At 39.7% G+C, this 25,909-nt stretch overlaps 1 protein-coding gene across 1 annotated transcript in view; it reads left to right on the top strand.

The window, feature by feature from the left end:
• Positions 1-643: 643 nt before the first annotated feature.
• atxn1a (ataxin 1a) overlaps positions 644-25,909 on the top strand; it is a 104,807-nt gene continuing 79,541 nt past the window's right edge. Inside the window, exon 1 of the mRNA XM_086177684.1 lies at positions 644-908. The gene's annotated coding sequence lies outside the window, so the exon portion shown is untranslated. The remainder of the gene's footprint in view (positions 909-25,909) is intronic.

The following is a 25,909-nucleotide window of genomic DNA, read 5'->3' as shown; positions in this document are numbered from 1 at the left end:
TTCTATAAAGCCTCATCATAACAACAGCAACAAAAAACAAGACTCGCAAACAAACAAACAAAAACCGAAACATTTGCATGTAATTAAGCTTGCTGGTCAAAACAAAAGCATTGGAAGTTGACTTAAATTAACAAATAAAGGAAAAAGAACTTGCAGCCGGTGTTTACACACTGGCCTACATTTCCAGTGCAGGCACTTTCGAGACATCATTGGATTCAGTTAGTTGAGGTTTCCATTCAGATCTTCACACATCCCGACAGAAAAGCCAGCACAACTTAGAAAATAGGACTGCAGAAGAATGTTTTATATATACATATATATATATATATGTGTGTGTGTGTGTGTATATGTATATAAAACGAATCAAGTGTGTGTTTGAGGCGAAGGTTACTCTATCATTTCAACAAGAGCCTATTGTTTGTCTTACACGCAAGCGCGCGTACACTCACTAACGCGCGCACACACACACACACACACACACACACACACACACACACACATACACACAAACAAACAAGCACTTCGTGAACTCGCTTTTAGGAATGCTGTCTGCAGCTGATTGTATATCCAAACACAAGCATAAGTAAATTACGACACACAGCTCATTCTCACGGCCGGCGACCCATCTCGCACCTAAACCTCTTCTACTTTTTCTTTTTTTTGAACGAGCGGCTCGTGAACTGCTCCATTTTTGAACTACTCTCTCTCTCTCTCTCTCTCTCTCTCTCTCTCTCTCTCTTTCCCTCTCTCTCGCCGTCTGCCTCTCCGAAGGTGGGGGCAGAGAGCTAATAGCTACGCTGCAGATATCATTAGGAGGGGAGACGCTTTCCACCGTCAGCGCCGGAGCAGAGCCGGGGAGCCCTGGCAACAAGGAGACACGCGAACTCTGCCGCCCGTTCCACCCCACAGTAAGTCACGCGGAATGGTTCCTTCGGCGGTCATCTCACCGAACACCCGTTGCTTTCGCCGTGACACTTTTTTTTTTAAATGTTATTTTATCGCCTTTGGAGCTGTGTGGAGAAAATGGCTAGGGGGAAGAAACTGGGCTGGGTGGCGCTGACGTTCTGTTTTTTTTTTTAATTTGACTTCAAAACCGTTGGAGAATGTTTCTCCCCCCCCCCTCCCCCCGACCCAAATGGAAGTGGCCGAACAGCGTGTGGGCGCGCGGGTGTCAGCGCGTGGGTACCTAGCTTAAGGCGCAATGTAAAAGCGAAGCGGGACGAGAGAGAGAGAGGGAGGGAAAGGAGGCAAGCTGCGGGGGGGAAGCGTCTTCCACCTGGCGAGCCGGTGTCGGTCGACCGGTGTTACTTCCAAGTAACTGCGCCACGGCCGCGGCTCGGTTCTTCACAGACTTTTTGAGAATACCCCCTCCAACCCCCCCTTCGACATTGTGGCCGGCTGCCGGCAGGCGTACGGCCAGCTCGGGAAAACTCTCCGTCGTCGCTGACGCACGGGCAGGACATGACAGACAGCCTCATCTCGGATTTGACCATCGCGGAAGTGTTCGCTTTACCCCCGAACAACAAAATAATATTTACCGCTCAATGCCGGTGAGAGCAGTTGTGTAGTCCGGCTTCTTTGTTTTTGTTGTTGTTGTTGCCGGTTGTGTATAAAATGAGTAACTCCGCTGTTTTTACATTGGCCGCTGGTTGTAAAGGACAAGGGGTTTGTGATTGCTGGACTACCCGTGATGTCATTCATCCCTGCCCGGGCCATTATATAACGGGACTGTGGGGAAGCCTGTGATAGCAGGCTATTTTTACTCTGTTTACACCTCGGAGTTGCACTCTGGGTAGGATATGGACTGAACATGGCATCCGAATGAGACCAAAGTCTTTGAATGAACATCGGCGCCGCTTCATGAAAAATCTCGCACTGGCTGCGCGCGTCCCCGTGTGTGCATGTGTGGTGTGTGTGAGTGAGAGAAAAAGTGTGTGTGTGTGTGTGTGTGTGTGCGCGCGCGCGCGGACAATGTGATCAAACTTGTTAATTGTGTTAGCTGGTGATTCAAAATGTTTTTTTGGCTACAAAAATAAAAAACTAAAATCCAGCGGTGACTCTGCAGCTTTTGCCCAAAATACAGCTAACCTGTTTGTGAATACTACATTGTGTGTTAATGTATTTTTTTTTTCTAATGAAGAAGCCCACACTTTAGCATTCTTGTCTTAGACCACTGCTGCTTGTGACACAGCTTCAAAAGTGAGTCAGATTTTGAGAGATGAGGGGCCGATATTGGTTTAAGATTTAATCCTGGTTAGTTATGGACACTAACATTTAGTCCAAGTCCAAACAGGTGTTCAAGATTCGGATCATACATTTGGCACTTCATTTTTAATGTAGTTATTTTTCTCACCGTCCAATATTTAAAGATATTAAATTAAATCACCATTCACCAATTAGGGCAAAGAGCGGCATTAAAAATTCACATTTTCATGTTTTCCACAAGAGATCACTCTCACTCTATCAAATAATGACAAATACTATTACTATGCACCTAATGTTTTTGACAGAGTTTTGTGAATTGTGAAAATGAAAGAAATTACAATTTCTCAAATGCACCATACCCCTTTATTGAAAAAAAAAAAATGCACATCTATGTAACTATTGACACACATGTCTCTTAACTGAATATGAATTCCATTCTCAGATTTAACCTCCATATCACACTTGTTTCTCCTTACCTATAGTGATGTCATGATGCAGTAACTACTTTAAGCCCCTTCATTGTATGACACTTGTAATGAAAAAAGATTCAAATTCCACTTCTATTACTTCTACTCTAAGGCTGTGAGCCTTCTAGTTACATCACCTACACCTACATCATCATACATATTCCAAATCATAGTTTTAATTGAGATAAAAAGAGAAAAAAAAAATCTGGAAATCTTAAGTAGTACTTTCTTCCACTTAAAATATTTCCTTTATGGTACAGTTTTTGCCAAATTTTCTGCTATGGTACCTTCAATGTTCAGCTACAACAGTATGATTTTTTTTTTTTACATGAATGTTAATAGTGTTTTCCTTTGGCATGTAGTGATCACATTTTTGATCTTGATCCAAATGTTCTGAGTGCCTGCAGATACAAGTTTCCATTTTTCCTGCAGCAGCACTGGAGAGTCAGACAAAGGTTTCTATCAGAACTCAAAGAACGATTTAGATTCAAATATATATGTATTTTCAAACTTCAGCAGTCACAACTGGTCAGTAGAACAATCATCAAATGACTGTTATGGATATGGGCTGCTGCTGCTGCTACAAAACAGTAACTGTTGCTTGAGCTTGCTGAGACAAGAGCAGTGCGGCAGCCACTACATCTGTTTCCATTCAGCTTAAATGTGTGAAGATTTCACCTGAATTCTCCACATCTACCTTACAAAAGATCTGAGTTCTACTGAAATAAAGCAAAGCCACTGGGTCTCAGAGTGCCAGTCATAGTCTATACATCTCTATCTTAACATTCCTATTAGTATTCAGAAGAATAAAAAACAAGAAAATGTAGAAAAGTTTTAGGCTTGGCAACAGGCTAATCTAATAAATAAACTTTTGTTGATACATTCTTTAGAACAACACTCAATTTTGTGGGGAATTTTTACATCAGGATAAAAAAAAAAACTTTCATTGACCTGTATACTCAGAGATGAACAACACAAATGTAAAAACACTTGTTAGCTCTGTCAGCCTCTTGTCTGTCTAACAAGTCCTCTTTTGCACATAGCGTTATGAAACACAAAGGAGGTGGATGTTGAAAATAATGAGTGTTGCATTTTTGGCTTTAAATTACAAGCAGGTTAGGAGTGTCAGTGTCCTCAGTAGGGATTAATGTGAACTGCAGAGTTCTGAAGGAAAGGGTAAATTTATTTCAAAATACTTGGAAGAAGTGTAAATCAAGACTGGAGCTATGTGGTCAACACAGATGTTGAGAAATAGAGGAGCAATGCTCTGAACCAGAAATCATTAGAGCATAATTAGTCAACCCTAAGACTATGGATAGGTTTTTTTCTGATAACAAGCGATGGGGAGGAGGTCCATGATTGAAGGAGGCCTGATGTTTAACCCTTTAGGAAACTGACTGAATGAAAAACTGAAAAAAGAAAAGTTTAGATATTCCATGATTCATAAAAGTGGTGTGAGCTGTGCGACTGGACTTGTGTGCTCTGATAAGACTAAAATATGTATTGTGGATGTCCTGTATATATACTCTGTCCTAATAAAGAACATATTGTTTATAAGGAAAATAGCTAAAAATCTCAAATACTACAGATTAAAATGGTCTGCCTTGTTTAAACATAAATTTGATATCATTGTGCGCACAATTAGTCAATTTAATTTAAACATGTAACTGACCTTTACAAGATAAATAGAATATTACGTCCCAAAATAGTATCAGTGGTATTTACAGATGTCAGAGTATTCCCTTTGAGTGTGTGTGATACACATGGAATGAACTGCAGCCAGCACTGAAATTGCTCTTAATTTAACAGAACAGGTTGCTTTAAAACAAAGGGCACTCCTATTTGCTGCATATTCATTGATTTAGAAAGATCGGGAGGAGCACCCAGGAGCTCCATTTCTGCCCTACTGACACCGCTGTCAGTCACTCACTCAGGTCAGCTGTAGAGGTTCTAAGTGCGGTTGTCACTGTATCACAATTTAAATATTTGACGTAGTACAACGCAAGGCTTGTAAGCCTCTGTGCGAGATTCCCCAATTTGGTCTTGTTTTCACCCCTACAGCAATATGTCTCATAACACGCTCGTTGGTGGAGAAGTAAAAACAGCCTCACACGCAACTTACTTTTAGAGGTTATGACTGTTAGGGGTGAGTTAGCATGTATTAACAGCATAAGCATACCATTGTAATGGGCCGCCTGTAGACTATTTATAAAGGTACAGCAATTTTTTTTGGTCTAGCAGCACCACACCAGGCAGGTGACAGCTTGTAACAGCATTCTGTGTACTCTGCACCTTGTATCAATGTGTCACTCTTGTCAAGATTGATCAATATAAACCACCTGTCAAGTCTCACTAGTGAGACGAATCCTTAACAGCCAGGTGGATTTTTTTTTTTTTTAGCTTTGCAGGGAGCTTTTGGTAGGGCGAAGAACAATTATCATCTCACGTCAGCAAAAAGATTAACTGCAATTGCTCTAAAATATATATTTTCTTGTCTGATCGTATACCTCTTCTGTTTGCGCAAGTAACCTCGACTAGTTGTGCTCATAGTACTTTTCTGCAGGCGGCAGGCTGTTGGAAAAGGTGCAAGATGATCTTGTCAAGGCGTGTGATGTGTCCATCAGCGCTGAGCTGAGCTGGAGCTGATGAATATCTGTGTCTACAGCAGAGTCAGTTGGCCTGGGAATGTCGAATGCTGATGGTACTCTTTCCTGCTGAGGACAAAAGCTAAATGTTCGTAGAGCTTTTTTGGGTAGTGTCAAAAGGATAACACACATGCACACCTATGTGCACGTGCACACAGTGTACCACTAACACAGCCTTTGATTTCAGCCGCCACTCACTTTCAAATGGTAATGAGAAGCAATTAGAAGTGAATGTGTCCTAATCACAAGCCATTTAACGGAGCTCGGCTCATTTGTCAGAGCCATTTGTGCCCATGGACCAGTGCGCTCAAACATACATGAATACACACATCTGCTACCTCATGCTAGTCTGCTTGTCTTTATTCATTTTTTTTTTTCTGGTCTTTGGAATTTGCTGCGCGTGTCAGGGAGGAGAACACTGTGTGTAAGTGTGTTAGATGTTGAGAAGAGAGTCAGAGAGATTTCCAACCCCTGGCAGGGTGGAGATTTCATGGCCGGATTAATAAGTGACAGAAATTGCTTTCTGCTGGAACCTGTATGTATAGGCAACATGAATGATGGATGGGAGGGGCAGATCAGTGAGCCAATGGCTTTAACTGGCGTTCATGTGTATCTATATATATTTGTAGAGACATTACATCAAACTAAATCATTTGCTTGTGCAGTTAATTTGACAGACTGCTGGAGCTTAAACAACAATACAATTTACTTGCCTCTTAAAGTCTGAAATTGCATTTACACTTGTCACCCAGAGAGATTACAGTTTACGGAGTATAGTGTACACTGTCTCCTTGGCTCGTAGACTTCTTATAGTTCATAGTGTGCATGGTTGTCAATATTTTCCAGCTTATATCCTGGAATGTATTGAAAACAAGTTACCTGGGCTGTGCACTATGGAAAAAATCTTCTATCATGCTTTGGTATCCTGTATCTCAGTTATGTTATATGTCATAATACTGCACATTTTACGATGAAATAGATAATTTGCCTTTGTAAACTTACCATATGCCTCAATGCTACTTCTTAATAATCCTGTAATGTAATACAAATGAAATGCTTCGTTAGATTTCCAATGACATGAAGAAACTTGCTATAAGGCAACAACAGTGGTACAGTAAAAGCTCTGTCAGTAGAAGATTCTCAATCATCTATTAGTGTATATATTCTCATACAATTCATTGCTATAATTTGCATTTAATAATCTGCTGAATGATGTGAGTTGAATATTTTGCATTCTTGTAGTAACCCTGTGGAAAGCTGTGTAGATGTATTTTATATACATGACAACAGTACATGGTTCTCAAGGGTCCTTTACTGGAGCCAGTGAAAAGCAAAATTTTTTCATGCCCTTTATTTTCAATTGCAGTGGAGAATCCGTAGTACGAAGCACATCCAATTACCCGTGGCTTCTCATTCAGATGTATATAAGAATTCTTTAGCTGAGTTCATGTTATAAGCTTTTGGTTGTTCCTTTCCAACATGAATTCGGATGTGACTGGTTCAAAGGTCAAGCAGAGCTGCAAGTAGCTCAGAAGCAAAAAAAGAAGAAAGAACAAAAAGAAGACTACATTAATACATAAGGCAATAACAGTATTTGATTTTGGCAAGTCCATAATATGTTATCACCAAATAAGTCAGTCAGTGGATTTTTATTGGCTAACACCAGCGCTTTACAGATACTGTAATGTGTGAACGTTGGCATGGTTAAAAAGTTTACAGGTCAATATTTTACTCATAAAACTTTTTTTTTATTAGTAAAACACACACACACACATACACATACATATATAGATATGTATGTGTACATATGTATATACACACATATATATGTATGTGTATACATATATATGTATACACACACACACACACACACACACACATATATATATATATATATATATATGTATATACACATGTATATGCTATGTTGTATATGTATATACATGAGGTAGAGCAATTGTCATTGGAACCAAACATTCCTGGTCCCTGGTTCCATTCCCGGCTCCTCCTAGTGTGTCAAAGTGTTGTTGAGCAAGAACCCTTAACTGAACACTGAACCCCTAGCTGCTCCCCTGGTGCTGGTGGAAGGCACCCTGCTGCTCATGGTTCATCCATGATGGATTAATTGCAGAGAACGAATTTCCTCATGGGAATTAATAAAGGATAAATTATTATTATTATGTATGTGTGTATGCGTGTGTATGCGCGTGTGTGTGTGTGTGATTGCGCCCCCCCCCCCTCAAATACACACTATCAAAACAATGTGGCTTGACATCAGCACTGTTAGGATGTGGGAGAACTTTGTGAATGTAGAATGTGCCATATATTGCATTGCAGTACTCCCTTTCCTTAACCATGTAAATTTAGAATGCCGATGACAGCTGAAGTTGATTTTCACGTTGGTTTTAAATTGTATTGTAAGCTAACCCAGAGCCCACTTCTAACAAACATCTGAATGTTAAACTACGTGCGTGCAACAGTTTTTTCGGGCAGATTTGTTTTGTCAGTGGTTTTTAATTTTTGAATTTTGTTTCACACACCGAGTTGCACAAACACTTACAAGGTTAATTGCATTGTTCAAATGAATGTGTTGTGACTCCAAAATACGTCTTCATGAAAGTTTACAATTCAAACAGACATCCTGGCCACAAATTAGACACTGTAAGAACTTGTCACGATTCTCAGTTATTGTTGTTTTATTTATTTTTTTCCATCTTCCACTCTGCCCTTTTTGACATGATGTTTTATACCACTTACACAAACAATCCAACACAGTTTTGAAACCATAATGTTATGCCTGGTTTGCAACACCACCACAGAGCTTTTGGTCAGGAGGAATAACAGTTATGTGGGTGGTAAGGGGTCGAAGGGAGAGAGTTAAAAAAAAAAAAAAAAGAAGGCAATGATGCAGGCACCATAGGGAACCGGAAGAATGAGTGTGACAAAAATGGTTTTGAAAAAGGAAAGCATGGCAGGTGGGGATGGGGGCAGATCAAGAGACTGAGCTCTCTAGTCGAACCATACAGAGCGCTCAGACCTTTTCAGCTTTTCCTTTCATCCACCTCTATTCATGCTAGCGCAGAGCGCACGTGCACGCACGCTAGAGAAAGGACACACTCGCACACAAAATACTGCTTTTCAAGGGGATCAATGACAGTTTTTGCATTTTCTGCGAAAGAACATTCCACCGTTGTGATCGTGTGTATCTGTTGCTTAGTCAGCAGCTTTATGTTTCTTAGTTTGCCGTCTGTTTTGGAGTCTGCCAGTTCAATGGATGATTATTATCAAGAGAAAAAATAAAAGTCACTGGTAATAAGATTATTGTGAGCACTTTTCATCAGTCTTGCATCAGTCACCAAACTCTGGTCACGTTCCCGTAGTCCAGAAGTTGTCGAACGTGTGTGAAAATTCCCGTGCACGGCCAAGTTTGCGGTCTCCGTGCCCTTGCTTTGTTGCTAAACAATCTTAATTTAGAAGCAGAATCAATACTAATCTTCTGAATTGCCAAGGAAGTCCCAGTGTCTGAATGAGAGGGAGACCGGGGGCTGTAGGGAGTGGACTAAAGCCATCTTACAAACTTGTGTTAGTCTGATGGGTCGATAAGCCTTTGCATGGCTCAATAACCATGTGAAAAAGGAACACAGTTCAGCCTTGTCTTGAATTGGTAATGGCTGCCAGTGCAGTGAAATATTCTGCCATTGTGTTTAGATGTGCCCGATCAGTAAGAGGCTAAAATTGACTGAAATCCATGGCGTGTTGTGTGAAAATGACAAGTTATGATCTGACCCCCTTAATTCTGATTTAATCAAGTCCTCAAATCACATAAAATCACATCTGTGTCCGAGCTATACATGGAATGTGATAACTCATATAATTTGATTAATTCAGCCTGCTACTGTAATCTTTCTTCTCTGATTCATATTTGATCATTTTCCAAGCAAATCTTGGCTGAGAGGAAAGGGTTTTCAGCGCAGCCCTGTGGAGGGCCAAGTTAAATGAGGGGGAACCTAACTCATAACAGCTTACTCTTTAAATGACATCCAAATGTGGTTGGAGTTATTTTCTCTATATTTATTGGTATTATAAAGTTTAATAGTACAGCAGTGGCACTATGTTCTGTCAACTGTCACTCTTGAGTGACAAAGCAAAGCACATTTTGTGGGATTTGCCAACTGGTTTTGTTACTCATCTGTGCATTTACATCACTTTTTTCACACATTTTCCTTTTGCTTATGACCGCTTTGTGCCAAATAATGTCTTTTTTAATTCACTCCACATCCCTGATTGCTCCGAGGAAGCAATTTTTCAAATAATTTTAATTGGATATAAAACGGTTTCAAACCAAGCTGCTCTGTGGTGCAAAGTTTGTGTTACTGCAGATTGAGCGTATGTTTAACACGACAGCGCTTTCTTCGGGGACTTCACAGCGGGCCGACTGTCATTATGCGCGTGTCGTGCCGAGCAAATAAGAAAATTTGCTGCTGACGGGTTTCTTATAAAATAGATAGGGACAAAATATCTAGCCGGAGTCAAGGCCAAATTTATACAGCAAGAGACTCAATTCTTTTTGCTAAACATTGGCATATAACACTATAACAGCTGTCTGTAGCATTGTGTTTGAATCGTGACCCTTTCCCCATGCTTGCTGTACCCCTCTACCCCTTTTTGGTTTTAACCAAAACCCCTTTTACACAGTGCCTGTCTACAGGGGGTTTCAATTGGGGGACAGAGGGTTGCACCACAGAGCTGACAGCCACAGCTCTCAGTGCCTGTGCAGAAATGGTGGAGGAGCTCACTCCAGACACTGTTGTGTAAGCCTGTCACGCTTCTGTTGTGGAATGCTCGAATGCCATATAAAGTCACTCAAAGGGGTGTTATAACACTGGCATCGTCTGCTTCCTTTGCAAGTGTCCTGAAGTCTTTTTGTATGGAATAGCTGTGTAAATGTGTGCACACCTCTTTCTTCTCTTTTTTTTTTTTCTCTCTCCTCCCTTCTCTCCTCTTCTTGCTCCACCTCACTCTGCCTTATCCTTATCAGAGGGAGTAGAGGATTACAGAGGGGAGTTGACACTGACTGGCAGTCAGACGGCTCATGCAGACTTGTCTCTTCCCCATAGAGCCCCAGGCCTGGGACCAATAAGCTGACAACCTGGAACATAGCCAGATAGATAGTGAAGATGAAGAAAGATGAAAGAATAGTAGGAACAGAGGTCATGCACGTGATATACCAAAACAATGTAATGTTGGTTACTCAAACATTGATATTGTCCAAAAGCGGTTTTAATTGCTAACGTTTGGATTCATTCATTCATTGGATTTTTTTTAACTAAATTTAAGTGAATTTGATTGGCACAGCTGGCGAATGCTTAGTATTTCTGTGCTAATATACCACATAGTAATCTTGTGGCAGTATTGTTTGAATGCTGATTGAGCCTCTAATCAAATCTATAAAGATTCAGGTAGGGCATTGCAGATGAAGAGAGTAAAAGACAATCTTGTTGCCTATAGTTAGTTACACAAACAAATACATTTATAACAACATTCCTAGAAATGACTTTAAATGTGCAAATTTGCTTTATCCAATTCAATATTAACACATTTAAATTTGGTTATGAATGATGTATGAACACACTCCACTCTGTCAAAATAGTAGATACATTTGCCATGCCGAAGTTCTACTAAAGTGAAGATTTATGGTTCTGGATATTAAAAAATAAAAAGCCAAGCAGGTAGCCTCAATGAACCACACATTACCCTAGTTATCTGAGCAATGTAGCTTTTTTTTAAGTTTTGCTATGAGATTATTATGAGCAGACCACACATAGGCCTGAGGGTTGCAAAGTCACAAGCAGCTGACCGAAAGCTGAATGCCAGAAGGCAAAGCAAGCACCGCTTCGTGCTGTCGCCACCTTTTGCGTGCACCTTCATGTCTGCGAACTGCAACAAAGTGATGATATTAAAAAAAAAAGCCTTAGCCTTTGGCCCTAATAGAAATAATTTTCCAGAAATTTATTTTTTTCTTCTTTTAGCACAAAAATAAAGGATGACTTGGAATAATATGTTAACAATATTTAAGAGGGCTGTCAAAATTGGTCAAAAATGATGTTCTTATCCTTTGAGAAAAATCAGTTTGGAGCTAAAATTTCCAACACCGCCCTTTGTTATCTCTAGATCTGCCCACTGGCCCCCCAAACACCATGACACGTCACTGAACCTGGGATGCCATGGAGGGCAGCCGTGAGGGCGAAGAAACGCCTCGCATTTATTGTGGGTGGGGTTTTTCCCTCGTCAGTTTTCTTTAACATAACTTGCTATCAAAGGAAAAAAAAACAATAATCTCTAAGTAACATTCATGAAAAAAATGATGATCAGGCCTTCTACTCAATTTGGTTGTCTCCAAACCTCAAGAATGTCTGCTGTTATCAATCCTTTCTTTCTCAAATAGCATGACAGAATGCAATTATTCAAATACATAATCTGTATTAAATACCCTTCTGTTGATGGTGATGTATATATTGAGAAAGCCATTTTTCTGCCTTGTAAGGGGTTTACACATATCTCTGGTACCAGGAGAGAAATCCCTCTTTGGCCTCCCACCTAAAAAACCATGTTTTGATTAAACCCTGTTGCTTTTGTTTAAACTCCCAGGACCTCCATGGGTGTACTCTTGGTTCTGGCTAAAAAGAGATCAAGTATCTAAGTAACCAAGTACTGTATAGGCAGTACTGTTATCTCATTCTGATATCTGTGAAAGATCTACATTCCAGTTACAAAAGTACCGTCCTTGTACCTCAGGGCCGGAGATACTCAGCTGCTAGTTGGGTGTGTGGTTATCAACAATGACCTAAGCCAGAAGGATATGCATTGAGAGAAAGGAATTCAATAACAGGAAAATGGCCAGTGATAGAAACAATCCCTGGAATACCGAAACCCACCCTTCACCAATGTTGCTCTTGGCACATGCTGGTTTTCCATTACTACTGTTTACTCCTTAGGATGCTAATGTCTAAACACAGCACATGGTAGTATGGGGAGGGTCAGTGCAATGCGGCCAAAAGCACTGTAGAATGACATTGTCGTTTTCTCCATTGATACTTTGTGGTTTGATGTGTGTGGTGTCATTCTCAATTCCAGGATAAAAAAGTGCCCCCCTTGCTGAGACAGGTGGACTCTATGGCCCTGTTTACATGAACTCCTCTTGGGGCTGCTGATTTTAAAAAAGCACTGTTGACAAATGTGGCTGCATTGGTCCTTTTATGAATCTGTGAACATCATCCTTTCACCAGAACAAACTGAAAACTGATCAAAGACAATAATATTTAAGGAAATAGAAAAAAAGTGTAGACCACAAATCAGTGAGACTCTTCATACTGATAGAAAAAGTGAACCCTTTGAGATTTTCTTTCAATATAAAGCTGCAAAAAGTTGTTGAATTATGTTTTTCAGTTGTTTTACTTGAGATATTGGGTTGTTTTTAACCAGCAAATTCAAACATTGGCAATGCTGAAACAAACTATTGCGCAGTCCTGGGGCTGAGTGATGCGATAACAATGGTGCAATAATGCACGTTCACACCTGCCATTAAATTTGGAGAAGCCCTGTCTTTCTGCCGTAAGGCAACACATATATTGCTACAATTTCTAAATACCGCATACATCACTGTTGATTGACTTGTGAAAGTATGTTGTTCTCACATGCCAATACTAAGAGAAGTTTGCAAAAAAAGATTGAAAATCACACAGAGATGCATCAGGATGCTAAACGTTACCCCAAATTCCTCAAGTATATGGTCCCTCTGCTGGTTTGAATGGACCCTGAGAAACAAAGGGACAACTCTGGTCAGCTCCATGCAACTAAACCTCAGTCAATATTTAAAGCAGTAATGCTGTAACATTGAAAGTATTTCCTTTCTGCAAAACTGTGGTTTGAAAAGAGCAAGATGCTGGATTATTCCCTGTCTGTCTGGTTAGGTGTAACCTGATTTGGCCACTTTGTCTTCTTTATTTTTTTTTTAACTGGCCGGCCTGGCTGCAGCTTAGCGTCATCTGGCTGGACATTTGGCAGAGTGCTTGACTGAAGGCTAGCTAGCTGACAGCTTTTTTGGATCCACATCTGGCTGACTGAGTCACTGGCTGCCTGAATGACTGGGTTTTGGGATTAGAGCAGTGGAACGGGGACATTTAGCCCTGGCAGTCTGGGCAGTGTGTTGAGAGAGAGAGAGAGAGAGACAGAGAGAGAGAGACAGAGAGAGAGAGACAGAGAGAGAGAGACAGAGAGAGAGAGACAGAGAGAGAGAGACAGAGAGAGAGAGACAGAGAGAGACAGAGAGAGACAGAGAGAGACAGAGAGAGACAGAGTTCCCTGTCTCCCAATAAAAAGCATAACTTATTTTTTCATAGTTTGACCGTTGCCCGGATACTGCTTCTTAACGATCATCCCAGCTTACCTTAAGAGCAACAGTAATGTCAAAACATTGTACATGGTTGGTTGAGATGAAGCCTCTGTGTAGGAGCCAATATCCTGGTGTTTTCACTGTTGTTTCAAGTGCAAAATGTGAGACAAATATGGCAGAACATGATCCTTAATGGAGTTCCTTCCTGTTCAGCGGTGTGCGTGTTGCTTCAGTGGAAAAAAAAAATGTGATGGTTATCATCGTCGCTCTTTTAACCTCTCACATTTTTTATCAATACTGAGATTTGAGAACTATTTATGTATCATGTTTTGAATATTTCTGCGTTAGAGTTTCCAAGTTACACGGATATGTTTTTCAAGCCAGAGTAACCATATAGCTGGCAGAGGAGATAGTGTTTGTGAATGTGTTCATACACTACTACAGCACTCGTCTATCCCACAGCTCATATACAAACATTCAAAGAAGATTCCTGCACAGGGTAACCGACACACACTTTCATACTCTCTTGTTGTTGTCACAGCTGTTGCTAGTGTAAATACTTATCCGCATGGGCTTGCCCAGGGAAAATACCTGCGGTAAGAGAAGAAATTTGTCATAATGGGAAATTACTAGGCATCCTATTCATTCCAAAATAACCTTTTTTTTCTCTATTTTACACATGATCACTTTAGTTACTTTCGGGAACTTAGAAGCTTCTCGATGTGAATAAAATCCTCAATGCTGTTTTCAGAAATGTCTTTGAAGCCCATATCTCACCCCAGGAGAAATAACTCCAGAAGTCGAAGTTGGTAAATCACACTGAAAGTTACTGGTTGCTTTTACAGTTTTCTTGAAGAGCTTATTTCTTATGTCGATCTGTTCTTTTCTAACCAAGTCAATTTGATTTCCATTTTTGATCGCGAACAGTTTCAGAGCTGATCTATTATTCCTTCTTTGTTAGGTTTTTATAATATTTGAATTGAGTCTTTTATAAGACTTCAAATAGAGCGAGTCTTGCAGGTTTTGTAAAAATCACTAGTCATTGAAAGTCTTTGTTATGAGTTGCTGCAGTTTCTTCTTCATCCTAACCAATGTGGTTTCTTAGGGTCGACTGCCAGCACGATAAGAGGAAAAAACTTTATAAATCAGCCAATACTGTGTAAGGTGAAAATACAAACGGTCAGCAAAGCTAATCAAAGTATGTAAATGCGATCAATGTGTAGTTCTCTGTGAGTACACAAATCAACTCTTTTTTTTTAGTATGAATGCATTGAAAAACCTTTCGACCAATGCCATACATGTGATTGCAGAGACCAAATTAGCATAAAGGTTATGAATTAGCCTTTTAGAAAGTGTCTTTGGTGTAATGCTTACATTGAGAGTCATGTAAGATAAGATGAGATTAGATAAGATGAGATAAACTTTATTGATCCCCATAGGGGAAATTCCTTTGTCACAGCATGACAGTTATTATGTCAAAAAAAAAGGAAATAAATATGTATATAAATATAAATAGAAAGGCAGAAGGCTGAAGATAGTGAGACCCCAAAAAAATCCACAATCCACGACAATCAACTGCAGATAAACACAACAACAACATCAGGGATGACAATGGGCAACATCTAGAAACAGTTAGGGGGAAAAACTTACAACCAGAATTAAACAACAATATAAATAGAGCGACAAAAATAAATAGCAATCAGTAAAATAAATAAACAAAAATAGGCAGGATGTGTACTCGCTTGGACAAACAAGGATAAGAAAGACAGCAGAGTTAGGACATTATGTGAATGGTTGAGGTAGTGAATGGGGCAGGTTGTGAAATTTTGGAATTGTGGAAGCAGCACAGGTGCACTCAGTGAGTGATTCCGTACGAGGTTCCATACTTGTGAATGGTGAAGAAAAATACTAATAAGCCTCCCAGCTATGATATCAGGAGGTCCACCGAATGCCTGTTACCTACCTTGCACAGAATTATGGACAGAAGGTTTAACTGTGGAAATGTGGCATGCTTTTGTTACACATTTTGAAGCTTTCACAACATACCTGATCTCAGCGCATTTTGACAAATTGTGCCCTTTATTTCCAAAGTCTTCATCCAACAAGCTGATACAGAAATATCCGTGAATGACAAAGTGTGTCTGATAAAATGAATCAACAGATCCTTTGGTCAGGTTTGAGGTTTTTATTTCCATTTGCGGGGTAATATTTTCATAGGCTTTGACTCCCTGTGATGTTGTGACCATGTCGATTTGGTGTTATTATATTTCCTACTATTGTAAGAAGTGTATCATGTCTCATTCTGAGAGCGTTCCCAATTTTTCTTGTCCTCCAAGCTTGAATGGTGGAGCGTCTGTGCCTGTGCCTATCAAACCTCTCATCATCAATTAGCATCAACTGTCTTACAACAAGCAATATATTTGAGTGAAAGGATGCTCATCTCCCCCTTCCTCTTTCAATGGAGTGCTTTGGTTTTTGAGGCGTGCACCCAGTCAGTTTGGTTAATGCTACATGACATGCCATTAGCTCTGCTAGTGATTTGCCCCCACACTACCTCTTGCACGGCTTCCTTAGATGGATAGTTGAGTGCATATACAACCTGACAGGACACGCTACCAAAATATAGCATATTGCTGAGAGAGTATGGGGTTTCGTGTAACCCTTTTAAGAGGTATTTCATGGATAAAGCTTACTCGACGCAGGTGTGTTGTGAAGGTCCTCATGTGAGTCAAGGATGGGTTCATTAGAAATTAAAGCATTAATGATGTTTTAGGACGTGAAAAAAAATACACTAGTCATAACTTTTATCATTAATGCCAGCAGACATGCAGTATATAAATTAAAGAACATGATGATTTCTATGTTGACAAGGCTGCATGTCTGACATGAGACAGTTAATGGAATGTCCGTGTAGAAGTGAGCCATACAGGCAACACTCTGCACTCACAGTTAAGTCACACACTGATCTCTCCCCGATCTTTGCCTTGGAAAACAACATCAACTGATGCCTGCTAATATGTTCCTTGTGAATTTACTGCAAAACAAATTACAGCCACAGCAAAATGGTTTGCTGCTGCTTATTATTTATAAGCTAAATTCAGATCCTCCCATAGAAATAGCTGTGGCCTGTGCATAGCTTGTTTGCATCATACCCTTTTTTAGTATTTGATAGTTTCTGCACGGATGTTGTCATTGTAAATGAGTCAGAGCGCAAAAAAACCCCACTTTGCTCATCTATTAAATACGACAGATGTGTAGGTGGGGCATGAATGGGCCTTGTGTTGCAAACAAAATCCCACACGCTGTCGAACTTTTGAGACCTTCATTAGGCTGATGGCTTGTTTGGTGGTTACACATTAGAAAATAGAGGTCCTATTTAATGTTCTATATGTGCATAGCAGCCCATTTTCATATAAATTGTAAATGTACTGTATCTCTACAGGTTAATGTACAACTATGACCTGCAGATGATGCGAGTCACAAAAATACAGGATGCTGGTGGATCCAGGTATTATGGGTTATGGCTCTATTACACTTAAGCTGCATAATTTAAAGTGACACCATATCAATTTTGACAACAAGGCTGTGATACAGGGGAGGAGAAACATGTTTAGACACGAGTTTATGATTGTGAGCATAGCTCTTACTTAGTGACTAGCTGAAGGTAAAGTTCCCTATAATTCTCTTCTCTCTTCTTGGTTTCCTCCATAAACACCCTCTGTCTTTTTTTAAAGCTGGCACAATTTCTTGAGTTGGAATTTCAATGTGGCCTCTAGTACCTGAATGAAGACTGAGTTCAGCTCAGGTCATGTTGTGCAGAATCTGGCATCTAATGCTCAGAGAAGGAATGAAAGAAGTCACGTTCTTTTGACCCATCATTCCATCAACCTGATACTAAAAAAGGGGTAAAATACTACATAATATATGATTTTGCTGGTAATTTTTAATTTTCTGGTTATGTTGGATGCTGGAAAAAGATTTATTTTTAATGGCTAGTATTTCTTATCTTCTCTTGCATGTGTGAAGAGTGATTGGCAACCAATTCCCATCCTACACACTTTTTTGTTTGAAGGTATAGCAAATTTGGCAAGTATTTTCTTAATTTGAGTGGCTTTCAGAGAGCACAAGGCCACTGTCTGTTGGGGAAGTTAACTCTGTACTCTGTACTCTGTATTAAAGGAGGTGTTTCTCCTTCCTACCACGTGACCATAAACAGTTAGATGTCAGGGATGCCTGAGGAAAAAGGCTGAAGTACTTGCAAAATGCTGCTCTGTGGTGCTTGAACAGAGAAGGCTCTATGCGCACATAGAGTAACATTTGGCATGAGAAAAGATGACACAATACTCAGAAATTTGTATAATCATTGCTCATTGGTAAAAGATTGTATTTCATAGAAACTATTTGGGCAACTATTTTTCACTCCTTTTTCTGTTTCTGAGATTTTGTCAACTTGACATATGCATGGGCTTTGTTTAACAAAACTCTGGATGTGATCATTTTGTGGTTTTGTCCCCCCCTTTTTTTCCTCTTCTATTTATCCGGCACCGATGTTGAAAGAGAGGAACCCATTTTCGCCAGACTGAGCAATCAAAAACTGGACATCCACAAGTTCAAAGATTCACATTGCAAAATTGTTCTTTCATTCTCCCCAAACCACAACATAGAAACTCATGTCCCCTCTCCCACAAACACCCTATGATCTAATTCTCGGAAACCTTGCACAAGGCTGCTAAGAAGCTGCTGGATTTGCTGGTTTCTATTTGAACTTTTTTGCATCGGTTTTTCTCCGTCCTAAGTGTGTTTGCCAAGTGCAACACATGATCAGTGTCTACCAATAGCAACACTGTTCAGTCCCCCTCTGCTTCGGCTTTGGGGAAGAGATTTGTAGGGTTTATATTGTTGTTGTTTACCTCTAATCTTATAAAACGGAGGCACAGTTTCATAATACCTCGTAAAAGTAGTAAGCTTGTGTCCTGTACTCATTTCCATGGTTTTGTGTTTGTAAACCCAACTTGACGAAAGAGGGAAGCTTTGACCAAATGTGACTTGGCTCCTGTTGTTCGGTTTTCCTCCGAGTACGACCTTAGGCTGCACACACATGGAGATTTGTAACTTCCACCCATGTCACTTTTTAATTTCTCCTTCTGCCAAATGCAATGTGCATTCACCTGAAAAGCATTTTTGACAGCCAGATGAAATAAACATGAGATAGTTTTCTCCCCAAAAAGACGTAAGGCAGATAATCAGATTTTCTCAATTCTTGATAGGATCGTTTAGCTCATATGGTTTTGGGTTGTGGGAAAACCACTGGAAATCTCCATTAGCCCAAATAAAATCAACAACGTTGCCTGAAAAGTATTGTCTCTCGGACCAAAAGGCTGTGAGTCAGAATTTTCCAGTCAGATCCTCATCCTTTGTGCATGATTCAGTGAGAGCAGGATCTGGCTGGAGGACTGCAGTTTCTGACCGTCGTGTAAAACAGAGGCTCTCGGACATTTTAGGCCCTGAAACCTAAATAAAGATGGAAGCCACTTGTGACACCCACTGTGACTGAGAGTGCTTGAGGCAAATAAATACAAATGTTTATCCAGAACTAAATGATCATATCTGAAACTTTGATTCAAGTTTTTCATGTTAATTTTTTCATGTAGATGTTTTCCTTCTAAATATTGCAAATGGTAGGCTAATCGATGGATTTATATATTGAAAATTTAATCTATAGTAAAATTTTTTCCAGATAATTTTTCTACTGATTTCTTACTAATTTGTATTGCATTATTTCAGTGTTTTATTGTTTTTTAAGTTTGTGAAAAGTGTTTTCTATTGCATTTTTAAAGATAAAGTGATTTTGACAAGTAGTCACATGATAATCAAATCAAAATATAACAAAATACAGAAAAAAATAATTATTAAACACAAAGATTACCAAAACAATACACAAGACAAGGGTTTTTTTCATCTGTTCTAATAACTAGGGATAGTTACACAGTTTTATTTGAATTTTGTAAATCTTGTACCCTTTTGGTTTGTCTTCAATTTTTTTTCAGAGCCATTGTTTTACCATAGCTCGTGTGCTACAACACATAGAAATCTCTTATTTATTGCATCCCATCATACTGTATGTAGAAGTGTATCAGCACGGTGAGAAGTAGAGCAGGGGTTAACTTTGCCTAAGTTCTGTTTGATATCTGGGCAAAGAGATTTGATTTACTTGACTGTATAATGTTTGCAGTTCAGAGTACTTAGGAGGCAGAATTCTCAGAGAGCTATTTTTGGTGCATAAAGTTTGCAGATATGACCTATTCACAGAATTCAACCAGGTAAAAAACCTAGTGTTGAAGTGCTACTGTCATAGGAGAAAATAAACAAATAAATAAATATATATATATGTATATTAAAAAAAAAAGGTCATTCGATTGAGAGCAAAGTAATCAGAATCAGAATGGCTTATTGATTCCCCAGGGGGAAATTGCTGTTCTTTTTTTTATTTATTTTTTTATTCATAAATAATGGATGTTCTGTAATAAGTCATAATTACAGTTGGTGCAATTTCAATACTTTTAATCAACAGTAAGATATCATGTCAGTCATTTGACCAGAAATGAAATGACTAAATTATGACATTTTTCTTTTATCCACACAAACAATACATGCATGGTTTATAACTGACTATAAACATTTTTTTAAAGTAGACTTTCTTCAAATATGACACTCAGACATATTCTAAAATGTGCGGTAAATATGATGTACATTATACATCAGTTAAGGGGACTTCTAACCTGCTTATATAGATAACACTTTCTTATTTATCATGTATATTATCTTTTTGATATATTTTCTTTTGTTTTATTAAATTCAGTATGCCTGAACTTTTCAGTTGTCCCATCATATTTTACCTCCACAATAACTGCACAAATGTGTGTGTGTGTGTAACAAATGAAAATTGTGAGTTTTGAAAATTAAATGTTGTGGACGTGAGGTGCTGGTATTTTGAGTCAGACCAGCTGCCATAACTGTTTGTGCTCTCTTCTCCTTGCTGCCTCATCTGGGAATCACTCAATTATTGAACCTGTGTGTGTGTGTGCGCGCGTGTGTGTGTGTGTGTGCGCGTTTGTGTGTGTGTGTGTGTGTGTGTGTGTGTGTGTGTGTGTGTGTGTGTGTGTGTGTGTGTGTGTGTGTGTGTGTGTGTGTGTGTGTGTGTGTGTGTGTGTGTGTGTGTGAGGTATTTCTCATGAAGGGTCATAAACGTATTTACTGAGGCGATATGCTGGAACTTTCCTACTTGTCTAGGGGAAAAAAAAGATCAAGTCCCCACATTGTAAATCATCACTTCTAAATTAAGGTAAAGGTTTCAACAGTTACATTGTAAATCATCACTTCTAAATTAAGGTAAAGGTTTCAACAGTTAGTTCTAGGTACAGTAAATCTACATGAATTGAATAGACTGAAACTGTGTGTGTGTGTGTGTGTGTGTGTGTGTGTGTGTTTGTGTGTGTGTGTGTGTGCGCTTGCATGCGTGCTTGTTTGCGCGTGCATGTGTGAGTGAGAGAGAGATCGAGTTGGGCTGAAAGGCACTGCAGTAATTTCACACAGCCAGAACTGTGCGCCTGCCCCACTTTCAGTCTTTTAATCATGCATAGACACTCGGGGCACTGCTGTGTGTCTTTCTGGGTGTGTGTTTAATGTATCTGTGTTAAGCGGAGTGCCAATGATGTTTTGTGGTACTGTATGTGTCAGAAGAGGTTGCACTCAGAACTCCCTGACCTGAGACTACCCTGTTTGTGTGTTTGCATGTGTACCTTCTAATCTGTGTCTTTTTTTCCCATCTACCAGACACAACAGAACAATCTGGCCTAGTACCACTGCCCTCTGTGGAATTATTGAACAGAAAATGTTTTGTTGGCAGTGATTAACTGGATTCCATTTTTTTTTCTTTTTTCTATTTAGTCGTTTATTTGCTCAGCTCGTGTGTTTTCAGAGAATTTACAGCTTCGTAATTTGCAGCAGCGGCCTCTGCTGCTACAAGCAGTCAAGTACAGGATGCAGACACATTCAAATCTAACTATCAGCAGACAGGCCGCGTTCTGCACCTGTAAATGAAGTGAAACATCACATAGGAGGGATTTTAATAATAATTAAACAAGTATTTTGACTCCTCTGTGGCACCTTTCATGCCTATAATTTATTATCACTGCATAAAATATCTTCCCAAAATATACTTACTTGAAGCGTGCTTAAATTTCTCAGCTAACTAGTTAACATGTTGTTTAAACCGATGGCAGTGCAGCTGTGTGATATCTAGATATGAAATAGTTAGCTAACAGATTAACTGGTCATTTAACCATAATGTAAAAGCTACATCCAGGCACACAGAGCAGGTTTAGCAGCATGTTAGCTGAATTGTACTTGACTGTAGTCACTATGAACCAAAGTAGATACTTAATTTGCTAAGAACTTGCTTACCCAGCATGTTGGCTCGTTCGCTAAATAGTACACGAAATAAGAGCGAGAGAGGCCCCAGTGCGGTGAAATGAAGATGTCAAAATTTGTTCGGCCAGGATCCAGTTACCACAAACAAGAACATTAAAAACCTGCAACCTATTGCCTGAGATCGTATCTCGTGTGCCTCTTAGTCAAGTTCGAGAATATTTAGCCTTCTAGCTAGAAAATAGGCTAATGACATTGAAACTGCTCACCCTGTGTTATGCTACCCAACTCTTTGAATACTATGAGTTACAGTCAGTTTACATGCCAAATACAGCAGGAGGTTTAATTCAGCCGTCACTGTCTAAAACGAAGTAGAACCTACGACTCTATGTGTATGCATTCGTTTATGCGTGTGTGCATAAAGTCAATTTACAATGTCAATTTTAACAATGTAATCTCAGTATGACTGTGACCTTGAAGTTGTTTGTTGCCTCATGGTGCCCATCCATGTGACTCACACCCAGTCTAACAAGCTGCCACAAGCACAGCACCATTGTACTTGACAAGAGTGCAATATAATTTTTCATCTCCTCTCTCTGAATGATGTATGTTGCATTTTATGGTATGTAATTTATACGGTAGAAATGGAGTCTCTGTGATTAATGCAGTTGCCGATGTAGCTGTTGCTTTTGTTAGCGGTGCATTATTATTATTGTTATTATGCAGTAGAACATTCAGTTGTATTTGAGCAATGGATTCTCCCAACCTAGATGGTGCAGCTAAGGACTGCTTACAAAATAGCTTGTACAATTTCCTCCCATCACAGGAAATCAAACATTTGTATCCCTGCATATTTGTATTATGTGCAAAGCATGTGGGTACTACTTCAGTCAATATTTTTGTAAAGCAAGGCAGACCAGAGAACGCATCTTCTCTTTCAATATGACTTGCTTTTTAGTCAATCCCACTGTCCTCATTGTCGTTTTTTTTTGTTTAATCAATCTTTTATTGTTACTTTTCTTTTATCCTCTGATCTGAAAGATAGTAACAGCCTCAACAGCATCATTAAAAATGTTCAACAGAGTGAAACAAAGGGACCTGAGAAAATGAGAATTCTTTCATTTTTTTCTCCTTTTTTGAAGCAGCAAAATCTTCCGGAAGCACTAAGTAGTTCGGCTTCTTCTTGACATGTCCTTGCAAGTGAATGTTGCACCGGGGCGTCGTTATGTTTTACCTGCTTGTAAAACTAACCTTTTATTCAAAATCGTTCATACCATCTGTTAGATACACTGTAGAGTTTTTGTTTTACATATTTAATGAAGTTTACAAAGTTTCCCCACAATAACAGTATCTAACACAGAGTTTAACTTTTCATAGACCTATTTCAATTTTTCCCTTCTTCTACTTTTTTTTGCTGAGTTTACATGTTCCTGTTTTTTGTGCTCAACGAGCTGCAAAAACAAATTGGAATCAGTGGCATTCTCTGACTCTGAGATGTCCTTTTAAACCAATTGCTTTCTAACTATTTATCATCCTTTCCTTCAACCTGTAAAGGGCATGATGTACTTTGTCATGGCTATTTATATTTTAGAGCAGGGTGGAGATAGGTCACACCAGACATGTTTGAGCTTGACCCCTGGAGCTAAGACAGCAGTGTTTTAAATCTCCAGCCTGTCAGGTTTTGACAGTGTGGCTCACTATGGAATGCTAACAGCCTGTCAGGGTGTGGCCACTCTGTGTTCGCTGTTCTGACCCTGTGACCTTGTTTATGTAACTGATTGTCAGTCTTTTGTCCAGGCAGGAGGGAACAACTTTCTGTGACGTGTCATGTGGCTGACATGGCACAGCAGCCTCCTCAAGTCACCAAAATCTCCCAGACTGGCTGGAAAATCTCACATTTTACTTATCAGAACGCTTTAATGGATATTAGTATACATTTTTTGGTTTGCAATGCTTTTCCTACAGCCACTCAGGACACGGAAGACACATGTGCATATAAAAATACACAGAGCTGTAGCAGTCAAGGTTAAACAAAGATATCCAGACTTTATTTGGGTTATGGGCAGCACGTTGGAAGTGAGCCATGACCTAACACACACACACTCACACACACACACACACACACACACACACACACACACACACACACACACACACACACACACACACACACACACAAATTACGCATAACTGTCATTCTTGGCGCCCTGAACAGTATTGTTTCTACAGTTTCTCCATTACTTTGTCCTCCTTTATGTCTTGGTCATCAGATTTAATCACAGACTCCCAAGGGACAGCTGGCTGGGTTGTATGTGCACCTGTTCTTCCTGCTTGCTTGCATGCGTGTATGTGTGTGTGTGTGTGTGTGTGTGTGTGTGTGTGTGTGTGTGTTTGTATGCATGTGCAGTGCTGCAATGCATATCAGTGGGGTTTTGAGAGGTACCTCCTGGACAAGTGCCTGGATAACTATCTGTTTGTGTGTGTTAGACGTGCAGGCAAGCACCTGTGCTGTCAGCAGGATCCTGCCAGAGCAGTGGGGCTTCATGATATGTGGCGATGAAGGTTGTGCCATGAACCCCACAATAACTATTAACTTTAAGGTCAACTCTTGTGTGTATAATGAGAAGTGTATTTGGATATTTAGTATTTGATAAACACCATAAAATATGTTTTTATACACTCTCTGTACAGTTCTTTGGTTTGAGGTACCCTGAACATCTTATCACAAATGGAGGCAGGCCCTTATCTATTTCAGTTTGCATGCAGAGTAATGTGTCAGGTGATTATTTTTCAGTTTTATTTTGAAATTAAAACTTGTTTTCTCTGTTCACATCAACTCCAATGTCTTGTAAGTTTTGGATCCAGCAGTCAGTGCATGGACTTCTACGGTTAGGGAAAAAAAAAATAGATTGTACACCTGGCAAACATTGGAAACTGGATTGCTCTTGATTTGATGCCACTCTCACCCTATTAGTCCAGGTGGATGATGTTTCAGAACTGTTTTACAGTAATGTTTTTCTTTAGTGATACAAACTGCTGCTTAAAAAGGTTCTTAATTGGGTCAGTGGTATTTTAGACACTGTCCGTGACTATGGTGTAATGATGGGTCTCCAATGAGTCCAACTTCTTATCGCACACCCATCTGGAGAGAATTGGCTTGGCACCAGTTGGGTATCCCAGACGGGCCCCCCATGGTTGTGCTAGTTGTGTCAGTGATCCAGAAGGAGGGACGAATACCTTTCCATGTGGTTCAGTGTCACAACCGCAATCAGAGCATGTTGAGCAGCCAGGAAAATAATTGCATGTGGTTACGGAAATCTTTGCAGTTCTAACAATTAACAAATTAAAAGTAACACTGTTGCGGAGACGTCTGCAAATTCAAAAGGTCATCAGAGGTCATTTACTCACAGATGTCCATAGAATCTCAGAAGACTCCGCCTGGTGGTCATGAGAAAAAGATATTTTCCTGTCAGACCTACAGGATTGCTTTATCTTTTATACAGTCTATAATCAGCATGCAAATACTCCTGCAATCAACATGTCATCAAAGTGCAATTATTGCATGATTCTAGTGTTTGCTCATCTGTTCCTTTCCTTGAAGCATTGCTCTTGCACCGCTGAAACGCAGTTTCAGCTAGTTTGGCACGCAGAATAGTTGTAAAGGAGAAAATGGTCATTGTAAAACAAGGTACTGCCTCAGGGTTCCTTAATTATATGATATTTGCATTTTCCTGCTCAAAGCTAATCTTTCCCCGAATCGCCTTGAGTTCATG

This window comes from Fistularia commersonii, chromosome 30, assembly GCF_037954325.1.
Source record: "Fistularia commersonii isolate RoL2024-O1a breed Wild chromosome 30, RoL_Fcom_v1.0, whole genome shotgun sequence".
Taxonomy (NCBI): domain Eukaryota; kingdom Metazoa; phylum Chordata; class Actinopteri; order Syngnathiformes; family Fistulariidae; genus Fistularia; species Fistularia commersonii.
The sequence above is the reverse complement of the archived record's forward strand: the minus strand, read 5'-3'. Positions and strand labels throughout refer to the sequence as shown.